The sequence below is a fragment of the Amphiura filiformis genome, chromosome 12, assembly GCF_039555335.1.
Source record: "Amphiura filiformis chromosome 12, Afil_fr2py, whole genome shotgun sequence".
Classification (NCBI taxonomy): Eukaryota; Metazoa; Echinodermata; class Ophiuroidea; order Amphilepidida; family Amphiuridae; genus Amphiura; species Amphiura filiformis.
In genome coordinates, this window is record NC_092639.1 from 53,926,504 (window position 1) to 53,939,839 (window position 13,336).

Genomic DNA, 13,336 nt, shown 5'->3' on the forward strand with positions numbered 1-13,336 from the left:
GCGGAAGCAATGGGGACAAGCATATATTTAGGCCTATAGTCCCAGGAGAGCTCGGAACATTAATTTTGCAAAAGGTTATTTTAGCCCAAAATGAAGAAGAGTTTTTCTATGTGCCATTGAGCGCTCCACTATTTTATTATACTTTTCGGGATAAAAAGAAGATGCACTTATGTTTTTCAATCTATTAGAATTTTTAGCGGCGTCTCCCTACGCCCCCACCCCCGCCATAAAATTTGTATTAGGCCTAATACATCACGAACTTCAAAACATTGAACATTCCTCGTATTCTAGAATGCAATTTGGTCCTACAAAAAATACTGTGCAAACGTCGCTATCCGATCGCTAGTCTATACTGCTAATATATTTGTTATTGATGAAGTAGCTATCTATAAATGCTAATTGTTATTAATGAAGTAGCTATATCTAATGCTTATTGTTATTGATGAAGTAGCTATATACTGCTGATATTGTTATTGATGAAGTAGCTATCTAATGCTGATATTGGTATTGATGAAGTAGCTATCTAATGCTGATATTGGTATTGATGAAGTAACTATCTAATGCTGATATTGTTATTGATGAAGAAGCAATCTACTGCTGATATTGTTATTGATGAAGTAGCTATCTAATGCTGATATTGGTATTGATGAAGTAGCTATCTACTGCTCATATTGTTATTGATGAAGTAGCCATCTACTGCTGATATTGTTATTGATGAAGTAGCTATCTGTTGCTGATATTGTTATTGATGAAGTAGCTATCTAATGCTGATATTGTTATTGATGAAGTAGCTATCTACTGCTGATATTATTATTGATGAAGTAGCTATCTAATGCTGATATTGGTATTGATGAAGTAACTATCTAATGCTGATATTGTTATTGATGAAGAAGCAATCTACTGCTGATATTGTTATTGATGAAGTAGCTATCTAATGCTGATATTGGTATTGATGAAGTAGCCATCTACTGCTCATATTGTTATTGATGAAGTAGCCATCTACTGCTGATATTGTTATTGATGAAGTAGCTATCTATTGCTGATATTGTTATTGATGAAGTAGCTATCTAATGCTGATATTGTTATTGATGAAGTAGCTATCTACTGCTGATATTGTTATTGATGAAGTAGCTATCTAATGCTGATATTGGTATTGATGAAGTAGCTATCTACTGCTCATATTGTTATTGATGAAGTAGCTATATACTGCTGATATTGTTATTGATGAAGTAGCTATCTACTGCTGATATTGTTATTGATGAAGTAGCTATCTACTGCTAATATTGTTATTGATGAAGTAGCTATCTATAAATGCTAATTGTTATTGATGAAGTAGCTATATCTAATGCTTATTGTTATTGATGAAGTAGCTATCTATTGCTGATATTGTTATTGATGAAGTAGCTATCTACTGCTGATATTGTTATTGATGAAGAAGCAATCTACTGCTGATATTGTTATTGATGAAGTAGCTATCTAATGCTGATATTGGTATTGATGAAGTAGCTATCTACTGCTGATATTGTTATTGATGAAGTAGCTATCTATACTGCTGATATTGGTATTGATGAAGTAGCTATCTAATGCTGATATTGTTATTGATGAAGTAGCTATCTACTGCTGATATTGTTGTTGATGAAGTAGCTATCTACTGCTAATATTGTTATTGATGAAGTAGCTATCTATAAATGCTAATTGTTATTGATGAAGTAGCTATCTATTGCTGATATTGTTATTGATGAAGTAGCTATCTACTGCTGATATTGTTATTGATGAAGAAGCAATCTACTGCTGATATTGTTATTGATGAAGTAGCTATCTAATGCTGATATTGGTATTGATGAAGTAGCTATCTACTGCTGATATTGTTATTGATGAAGAAGCAATCTACTGCTGATATTGTTATTGATGAAGTAGCTATCTATACTGCTGATATTGTTATTGATGAAGTAGCTATCTATACTGCTGATATTTGGTATTGATGAAGTAGCTATCTACTGCTGATATTGTTATTGATGAAGTAGCTATCTACTGCTAATATTGTTATTGATGAAGTAGCTATCTATAAATGCTAATTGTTATTGATGAAGTAGCTATCTATTGCTGATATTGTTATTGATGAAGTAGCTATCTACTGCTAATATTGTTATTGATGAAGTAGCTATCTATAAATGCTAATTGTTATTGATGAAGTAGCTATCTACTGCTAATATTGTTATTGATGAAGTAGCTATCTATAAATGCTAATTGTTATTGATGAAGTAGCTATCTATTGCTGATATTGTTATTGATGAAGTAGCTATCTACTGCTGATATTGTTATTGATGAAGAAGCAATCTACTGCTGATATTGTTATTGATGAAGTAGCTATCTAATGCTGATATTGGTATTGATGAAGTAGCTATCTACTGCTGATATTGTTATTGATGAAGAAGCAATCTACTGCTGATATTGTTATTGATGAAGAAGCTATCTATTGCTGATATTGGTATTGATGAAGTAGCTATCTACTGCTGATATTGTTATTGATGAAGAAGCAATCTACTGCTGATATTGTTATTGATGAAGTAGCCATCTAATGCTGATATTGGTATTGATGAAGTAGCTATCTACTGCTGATATTGTTATTGATGAAGTAGCTATATACTGCTGATATTGTTATTGATGAAGTAGCCATCTACTGCTGATATTGTTATTGATGAATATATAGCTATCTACTGCTGATATTGTTTTGATGAAGTAGCTATCTAATGCTGATATTGGAATTGATGAAGTAGCTATAGGCCTACTGCTGATATTGTTATTGATGAAGTAGCTATCTAGTGCTGATATTGTTATTGATGAATTGCCGAACCGGGTCAATACCCCCATTTCTTTGTCAAGTTCCGACCTTGTTAGAGTGAAAAATGAGTAAAATCATGACTTTTTGACTCCTTTTTTTCCATAGAAAGTATCTCACACATGTGTTGTTTATTTGTTTTATTTCTTCTTTTGCCAGGGTTACTCATTCGTTTAAATCCAAATTGGCTACTCTTGAACTTTGTAGTAATTTCAATAGTATAACTGAGAGTAGACATAACAAATTATCATTTATCGAGCGATTGTCCGGTACGAGCGAAGTCCGTTACTGTGCTAAGTAGGTGCTGGAGAGTGCCAGAGGCAAATGAGAAGGTATTTTCAATTATATTGGTATCGATGACGTATCTACTGGCACTGATATTGGTATTGATGAAGTAGCCACTGATCTACTGCTGATATTGGTATTGATGAAGTAGCTATCTACTCCTGCTGATATCAGCATTGATGAAGTAGTTATCTATACTGCTGATGAAGTAGCTATCTACTTCTGATATTGATATTGATGAAGTAGCTATCTACTGCTGATATTGGTATTGATATAGTAGCCACTGATCTACTGCTGATATTGGTATTGATGAAGAACCCAGCAAACATAAAACGTTTTCGACATCATTCGCAAAAGGTTTAAATGTCGGGTTATATAAAGTGTACATTAATGGTATAAAACGTTTTCATAACATTGAATAACATTTGTTGGTAATTTACTGCACAGCAAACACAAATGTTTTACAGAAAACATTTAAATGTCGGGTTATATAAAGGGTATAAAAACGTTTAAATAACATTACAAAAACATTTTTGAAAACTTGGTACAAATCATTCTAAACAGAATGTTATTTTGGTGTTGACAAAATATTTTGCAAAACATTGTTTGCCCAAAATATTTACAATAACGTTTTTATAATGTTTTCACGACCTTTATATAACCCGACATTTAAATGTTATTAAAACCTTTGGTAAAAAAACATTTTAAGAACATTTCTGTGTTTGCTGGGTGCAAATATTTTAACATAATGTTATTTAAGTGTTGACAAAATATTTGGCCAAAAATGTTTGCAAAAATAGTTTACAATGACATTTCGAAAACATTTTAAAAATATTGTTGTAGTCTGTTTTCATACAAAACGTTTTAAAACGATTTCATGACTTTTATATAACCCGACATTTTAATGTTATTAAAACGTTTTACCTAAACCAAACCCCAAAATATAACTTATTTAAAACGTTTTAAAAAACGTTTTTGTGTTTGCTGAGGAAGCATGCATCTACTGCTAATATTGGTATTGATGAAGAGCTATACTACTGCTGATATTGGTATTGATGAAGTAGTCACTGATCTACTGCTGATATTGGTATTGATGAAGTAGCCATCTACTGCTAATATTGGTATTGAAGAAGTAGCTATTTACTGCTAATATTGGTATTGATGAAGTAGCTATAGTACTGCTGATATTGGTATTGATGACGTAGCAACTGATCTGCTGCTGATATTGGTATTGATGAAGTAGTTATCACCTGCTGATATCAATATTGATGAAGTAGCTATCTATACTGCTGATAAAGTAGCTATCTACTACTGATATTGATATTGATGAAGTAGCTATCTACTGCTGATATTGATATTGATCAAGTAGCTATCTACTGCTGATATTGGTATTGATGACGTATCTACTGGCACTGATATTGGTATTGATGAAGTAGCCAACTACTGCTGCTGATATCAGCTGATGAAGTAGCTATCTACTTCTGATATTGATATTGCTGAAGTAGCTATCTACTGCTGATATTGGTATTGATAAAGTAGCCACTGATCATATTGAGCATGTTGATGAAGTAGCCACTGATCTACTGCTGATATTGGTATTGAGCATGTTGATGAAGTAGCCACTGATCTACTGCTGATATTGGTATTGATGAAGTAGCTATCTACTGCTGATATCAGTATTGATGAAGTAGTTATCTATATACTGCTGATGAGTAGCTATCTACTGCTGATATTGATATTGATCAAGTAGCTATCTACTGCTGATATCAGATGACGTATCTACTGGCACTGATATTGGTATTGATGAAGTAGCCAACTACTGCTGCTGATATCAGCATTGATGAAGTAGTTATCTATACTGCTGATGAAGTAGCTATCTACTTCTGATATTGATATTGCTGAAGTAGCTATCTACTGCTGATATTGGTATTGATAAAGTAGCCACTGATCATATTGAGCATGTTGAAGAAGTAGCCACTGATCTACTGCTGATATTGGTATTGAGCATGTTGATGAAGTAGCCACTGATCTACTGCTGATATTGGTATTGATGAAGTAGCTATCTACTGCTGATATCAGTATTGATGAAGTAGTTATCTATACTGCTGATGAGTAGCTATCTACTGCTGATATTGGTATTGATGACGTATCTACTGGCACTGATATTGGTATTGATGAAGTAGCCAACTACTGCTGCTGATATCAGCATTGATGAAGTAGTTATCTATACTGCTGATGAAGTAGCTATCTACTTCTGATATTGATATTGCTGAAGTAGCTATCTACTGCTGATATTGGTATTGATAAAGTAGCCACTGATCATATTGAGCATGTTGATGAAGTAGCCACTGATCTACTGCTGATATTGGTATTGAGCATGTTGATGAAGTAGCCACTGATCTACTGCTGATATTGGTATTGATGAAGTAGCTATCTACTGCTGATATCAGTATTGATGAAGTAGTTATCTATATACTGCTGATGAGTAGCTATCTACTGCTGATATTGATATTGATCAAGTAGCTATCTACTGCTGATATCAGTATTGATGAAGTAGTTATCTATACTGCTGATGAGTAGCTATCTACTGCTGATATTGGTATTGATGACGTATCTACTGGCACTGATATTGGTATTGATGAAGTAGCCAACTACTGCTGCGGATATTAGCATTGATGAAGTAGTTATCTATACTGCTGATGAAGTAGCTATCTACTTCTGATATTGATATTGCTGAAGTAGCTATCTACTGCTGATATTGGTATTGATAAAGTAGCCACTGATCATATTGAGCATGTTGATGAAGTAGCCACTGATCTACTGCTGATATTGGTATTGAGCATGTTGATGAAGTAGCCACTGATCTACTGCTGATATTGGTATTGATGAAGTAGCTATCTACTGCTGATATCAGTATTGATGAAGTAGTTATCTATACTGCTGATGAGTAGCTATCTACTGCTGATATTGGTATTGATCAAGTAGCTATCTACTGCTGATATTGGTATTGATGAAGTAGCTATCTACTGCTGATATTGATATTGATCAAGTAGCTGTCTACTGCTGATATCAGTATTGATGAAGTAGTTATCTATACTGCTGATATTGATATTGATCAAGTAGCTGTCTACTGCTGATATCAGTATTGATGAAGTAGTTATCTATACTGCTGATGAGTAGCTATCTACTGCTGATATTGATATTGATCAAGTAGCTGTCTACTGCTGATATTGGTATTGATGAAATAGCTATATACTACTGATATCGGTATTAATGAGGTATATCAGTTTTGATGAAGTAACTATCTACTGCTGATATTGTACGTTTTGTACTTTTAAAGCTGTGGGCTGTTTTAAATTTTGTTGGAAGTCTATATAATTGTCAATGGCGGCACCAGGAATTTTTTCGGGGGGCATGGGGGGGGGGGGGAAGTGCATCTACTGCTAATAGATAGCTACTTCATCAATAACAATATCAGCAGTAGATAGGCAAACGACATGCACACTACCAACAGCAAGAAGCCGGAGAAAGGGCCTGGATCTTGTGTGAGATCCTAAGGGGGGGCATTGCCCCCCTCCCCCCAATATTGTTCTTGCCCCCCCCTGCCCCCACACTTTTGAGGCAAGCCCCCCAAATTACGTAAATTTCCACTTTTTTTCACTTCCCCCCCATGCCCCCCGAAAAAATTCCTGGTGCCGCCATTGACAATAATATAATACTAGCAGTAGATAGCTACTTCTTCAATACCAATATTAGCAGTAGATGGCTACTTCATCAATACCAATATCAGCAGTAGATCAGTGGCTACTTCATCAATACCAATATCAGCAGTAGTATAGCTCTTCATCAATACCAATTACTGTGAAATAGCATTTATTTTCCATTTTAAATTTTTCCAATTTTCGAATTTGATGGATAGTCCTATACTCCTATACAATTTAAAATACCCAAAACGTCTGTAAATGGCTGTTGTCATGGTAGGCCTAATTGAATGAATAAACTGATACTTTTGTGACGTTTACATTAAAGCCATGATTTCTGCGTGCGTGTCACAAAATTTAAAATCCGTGTTACAAATTGGACGATTTCCGTGATTTTGCCATTTTGAAGCGCGAAAATGTGCACTTTTGGGGCTAAACTGGCCAAATATGAGGTTAATTTGGTCAGAAACCCACATACAGGCGTCAACATTGGGGGATGATTGTATGGACCACCCCCCTGGCAAAATATTGGGGGATTTTATCCTATAAGGGCAACAGCTTATAGTACAGATCGCTATGTGAGGATATTTGAGTTAGCATTTTTCTTGCTACATTAGTGGCACCAATTATTTTTGGCATTCTTACACCTCAAATGATAAAACTAGGGTCTGTTTAATTTTTTTTTTTTATTATTATGCTTCCAACGAGGGATCAAAGGCCATAATGGGGTCCAAAATATAAAAGTTATTCTATCATGTTGTATATACCTTGTTCCTCTCATTGACATTGTCAATTGTCATAAAATTTATTAACAAACAGAGTAAATTGCAGTGGCGTAGATTTCTTTTTGACATTGGGGGGAGATGAGTTTGGAAAAAAAAAATCTTGAAAGGAGTGAATCCAGCACCTTTTGGCAACAGAATAATGGTATGGTGCAAATGCGCTCGAAGCGCGCGCAAAAGTCTGTCATATTGAAGCTAAACTTAAAGCCATATTATAACATTTGCTGAGGAGAACGCTCTCATAAATTTTTTTTTTTTTGTTTTTTTACACGATTGTAATGTACTTTAGTCAATAAAGATACTCTGCAAAAATCAAGACGTTGGGTGCTGTAGTTTTGTCAAAATCCGAGATTTTGAATAAAACGATGGAACCGGCGTTTTATTATTACGATGGAAATATTAGTCGATGCACAGTACGTACATGGCGTGCAGGATACACATACACACACACCCCGAGGATCGGTTTAGGGTTTAGGGTCAGTGTCAAAAACATGAAGAATTGGAAAAAAAATGGTAGCAAAATAGCTCAAAATTGCAATTGCTAATAGGCCTACGCGGAAATGAAATTTAGGGTATGAAATTTGATACAAGGAATAAAATCCCTGTTTAGGGTGTGAAAAGGGTATCGTTTTAGCCAATGGTTAAATCCTTGTTTATGGTGCTTTGCAAACGTTGATTATCGCGGATGGTGTACAGGTCACAATGGGAGTGATCCCCCGGGGAAAATCCCAAACCCATAGCGTCCTGTAGGCCTACTACTTAGTATTTACGTTTTTAATCAGTCCTGAACGTTATTGGCCTTGATATTAGGGAATGTCAACCCCGTACGGTAGCTTTGCTAATTGCAACTTACTTTCTAGAAACACCTTTTGGCATCAATAAATTGCACCGCACGTTCGATGAAGATCACATCTATACTTGTCCACGGCGATTGACAAGTTAATGAACATATATTGAACGGTATTTGTTGGTCAAATTAGGCAACAACGACTGATGCATTTTGGCAACAAGTCACTCCGACGTAGTGTGTGTGGGCTGTGGGTGACAACTGACATGTAAATGTCAAAACAAAACGGGTCTTTTTACCTCATAAATAACTTTAGCTTGCTCTAATCTACCGTATTTAGGCGGATCTGAAGCCTAGTTGTGCATGTGTCGTGGATACTGCATCGTTTGCACTTCATAAAATGGTTTGCTGATGATGATCTTCCTAAATGAATCCAATCGCAACAATTTGGACTAGTCAAACAGGTGAGTTTTTTTCTTCGAATATCACATTATAGTACAACTACATTTTGTATGAACTTAGAGACTGTGCAATAATTATGAGCCCCTCCCCCCCCCCCCGGGGGTAAAATTAGTTCGCAAGGCAAACTTAAAAAACCGGGCAAAACAGACACTATCGGTATGACATTTTCGTTATTGATGCTGCCCTATTTTAAGTTTGCACAGAAGAGGCATCTCAGTTTTAGTGCGTCGATTGTCAGTAAATTGCACATATACTCACTCTAAATTGTTCATCAAACTAATCCTGCGTTCCTTATAAAAAGAACCATATGCTGCAATCCGCATTGTATGTAGGTATGACAGGGAAACCTCAGTTAACACATTTGCTAGTCAGTCAAAATGGCCTAAACCGGCAATACAATTTACAAATTTACATTGAAATTTAAAAGAAGCTATTTAAAGAAGGAAACCTTCCTAAATATGTTGTCTATACTTCACTTGACCCAAATATATGATTTTTTTTTTTTTTTTTTTACTCGCACATGGAATTTCAGAGAGATTTTGATAGCAGTTCCATTAAAAAAAGGTGCTATCGTCATGAGACTAAGATCTAGAAACACCCCCGTAATGCTGTTTTGGGGAATTTTGCCAGCAGAATCTTTTTGATGAAAGTCAATCTTTGACAAGATGTAACTTTGCTACGGAAAGTGCTATGACAAAAAGGTTTTCAGTGTTGGCTTTCTTTACTCAAGGGCTTTAATTTGATATATAAAATGATGCAGTTTGATGGCAAATTTGAATTCACCTGGCATACCTATTGTATGTACAATCACCAAAAAAGATGAAAAACGCATCTAAAAAATTTGGTACGTGCAAGCTTACGGCACTAAAAATCAAAGTCATAAAGCAGCCTAAACAGAGTGACGGACCATCGCTTTGCCACAGAGCTGAATGTACCATGTGACACCTGATCATGTGATATTTCATATTTACGGCACTAAAAGTTGAAGTTGCATTGGAATTGTGTGCTCTGGAAAACTTATTTTTTTCTGGATTCATAATGGAGTTATTAATTACAATTTCAAACATGAACGTTTAGGTAAGAAGTACTTACAACAACCCGTGTAATTAATATTAATATTATGACAAACATGGAGATATTTTAAGCTTCTGGAGCCTTGTATGTTTTTTTGTAATTGCTCTAATTGAAATTACGTTGCGTTAGCTTTCTGCGTACAGATCTTCCCATACCGTACTAGCAGAGCTAAGTACGGTATGGGTTCCTCGTACTAAGGTAAAATTTCCAAACGGCTCGCCAAAAATCGCTTGCCCCCTCGGCCCACCAAAAAAATCTTTGCCCCTTGCACATGCCAAATTTTTGGGATCCCAATTTCCAAACATTAAATGGTCAATACATGTTGTGAGCGCAGTGAGCAGGAAAATTTGCATATTTAAGCGTTTCCGTACAGTTTTCCTAAGGCCTTTTGGTAAGTAGTCTATTAAACCAGAGCAGAGAAATTCACTCCTGTGACAATTTCTAAATTTTAGGTTGAGTGATGACTGATGACCATTTTTGGCTCTGGCCCTTTTATTTAAAAGGCGCCCCAAGAATGTGTGCCAAATATTGCTTGCCCCCCCCCCCCTCTTGGCTTGCCAAAATTCCTGCTCCCCCCTTCGGCTCGCCAACATTTCTTGCCCCCCCCAATTTTACCCTCCCCAGGGCTCATAATTATTGCACAGCCCCTTGTACGTTGCCCTTACTATCTGTCCAACCATAGGCCTTCAAACATATAAAAGGCCATTACCGTACAATGATCTGTTGAAGGAATTAAACATAAAAAATCCTAGCTGAATACAGGCATTCATTGATGGGCCATTCTTTCAGAACCCTCACATGTCCCAAAATATCAAAACACCAAAAGCTTTGCACATAGTTAAAGGAATATTTCGTGACCCTATCCTGTTCAATTATATTCATGACATTTTTCAGCAGATCCACAAAAAATGCTAGATTCCCAAAATTTCAGTTGATTCCGAATTTCCACTGATTCCACTGTAAGCTTTGCGAGTTAGTTAGGCCATTTGTGTTTTTTGTAGGCCAAGTAAAATGTTGTTGTGATGTTACTGTGAAATATATTTTAGCAAACATTTTTGTAAATATTTTGTCGACATTTAAAAGGGCATTTTGTGATCCACAGCCTCATCCTCCCACTTGTCTCAAAAAAAGTTGAGATTTTTATATCACTGGAAACCTCTGGCTACATAATGTTTTACAAAAAATCTCTTGCAGATTAATTCGTTTAGCAAAGATATCGTGAAATTTGAATTTTGTTCAGGTATACATGAACGAAATTACAACACATTGTCTATGGAGCAGTGTAATACACATAATCATGATAACACGTTACGCAAAATCGGAATCAACTGAAATTTTAGGAATTTAAAAACTTTTTTCGTGGATATTGAAAAATGCCATGAAAAGACTCCTTTAATAACATTATAATTTATATTACGGTACCGGTAATTAGAATGTTTTGCATCATGTTTTCAAAAATGTTTTATGAATGTTATTAGAATGTTTTATACCTGCTTTATAACCTGCCCTTTCCGTAAAACATGAAATTTTTTTCATTTCATCTAAAGAAATACTGGACAGGACCAATTGGTATCGACATCCAGATTCTGGTGGCATCACAAATGTCTAAAAACAACTCAACTGAGGGTGCATAATCCAAGGGTGCGCATAAATACAGTGGCTGGGGCAGACTCGCAGAGTGGCTTTGTGTTTTGTGTACAGTGTTTGCTGGGGAACTGCTTTAATTTTGTGGTTAGGAGGCATGTTAAAATAGCCCCTGATCAGCTATAAAATACTATCATCATCTGGACAATCCCTATTGTTTGTTATTTTATCTAGATCATTTTGCCCTAAATATTAAAAATCTGTATATTTGAACAATAATAGGCACCTAATATCGGCCATCAGGGGTGATACAATTTGCGTACCGGTAGGCCTACATGAACCACAGATTATTCACAACATCGAAGGGAAAGAAACATCAGGCACAATTTAAATTATTGTAAGGGGTGCGAGTTGCTTACAACAAGGGGTCGGATAGAGGGGTAAAAATGGGGTGATGTTTCAGATTCTTTAGGGATGCAGGAAAACAACACCAAGAATAAGGCATATAGAATATATTTTTGATGCAATTTACAAAATGACAATTTTCAGACCATCCTGTCCGAATAAGTTTTAGGCTGGCAAGTGGCAACTTCTCATTTTTTGGCCGAATACAATAAAAAAAGGTGTCGAAATGCTCAGGATCATCCTGCAGCTGCATCAAATAAGCTGGAGCCCTAAGGAATCTGAAACATGGTTGTATAACCCAGTACTACTATACTTACAACAGTTTACCTCTAGACAGAAATGCAGAAACTTTCCAATAAAAGTGATGGTATACATTAAAATGCAGGTTAAATTGAGAATCTATTCTATGCATGCAAGCAGTTCCAAGTTGACATGTCATACAGTGTTACTGTAGTGTAGTCAAGCCTCAAATAAGCAGATCTGGACCAGGAGCTACATTTGGGAAAAACAGCTCCTGGTCCTGTGATTATCTAGTGAACCAGGAGCAGGGATGTAGCTACAGTGGGCGATGGTGGGCAAAATAGCCCACCACTCGGTTTTGGAGCCCACCACTTAAATGCAATTTTAGCACTGGAGCCCACCACTCAGAGGCCAAAATTGCACAATTTTATTGGATTAGCCAAGAATTTGGTCCATAAAATTGCCAAATGTGCAAGATTTTCATTAAATGCCGCCCACCACAAAAACTATCCTAGCTACAATCCTGACCAGGAGCCATTTTTAAAGGGCTTTGAGTCATTTAAATTTCAATTGTACACATTAAATACAAAACCAGCTTTAACTTCTGGGCTCTATTTGAAAAAGAAAATGTAGAGCCTGGTTCATAAGATTTTGGTGTGGACCATGCAGGAGCCAAAATGTTATGACCAGTGGGTAAATGGCTCCTGGGTGCCTGCTTATTTTAAAGCTTGAAAACTTGTAGTATAAAAATGAACAGCCAAAAAGGAGTCAAAAGTCAGAGCTTGTGTGGCTGGCCAACTGATAAAATATGTGGGAATATTCAGGTCTAGAGTAAATGTGGTGGTGATTTATTTTTATCATGAAAAAGCATTGGAAGCGTAAATTAACTGAATAAAGAGGTTGGTAATGTAGGCACTGGAAAGTTTATATGTTATGATTGGTGAAATTGCACTACCATGTTTAAAATTTACTGATTCAAACTAAAGAAACAGGGTCTCGGACTCAAAAAGCTGTCAAACTCGGAAAGCTGACGACTCAGACTCACTCGGAAGCTGATGACTTGGACTCGGATGTTGATGACTCAACTACAAGCTACTGGACTCTACTCAGCAAGATGGTAATTGATGAATAGCCAAAAGCAAGTTACAACTAGAGTGTACTTTCTCTGTTTCAGGGT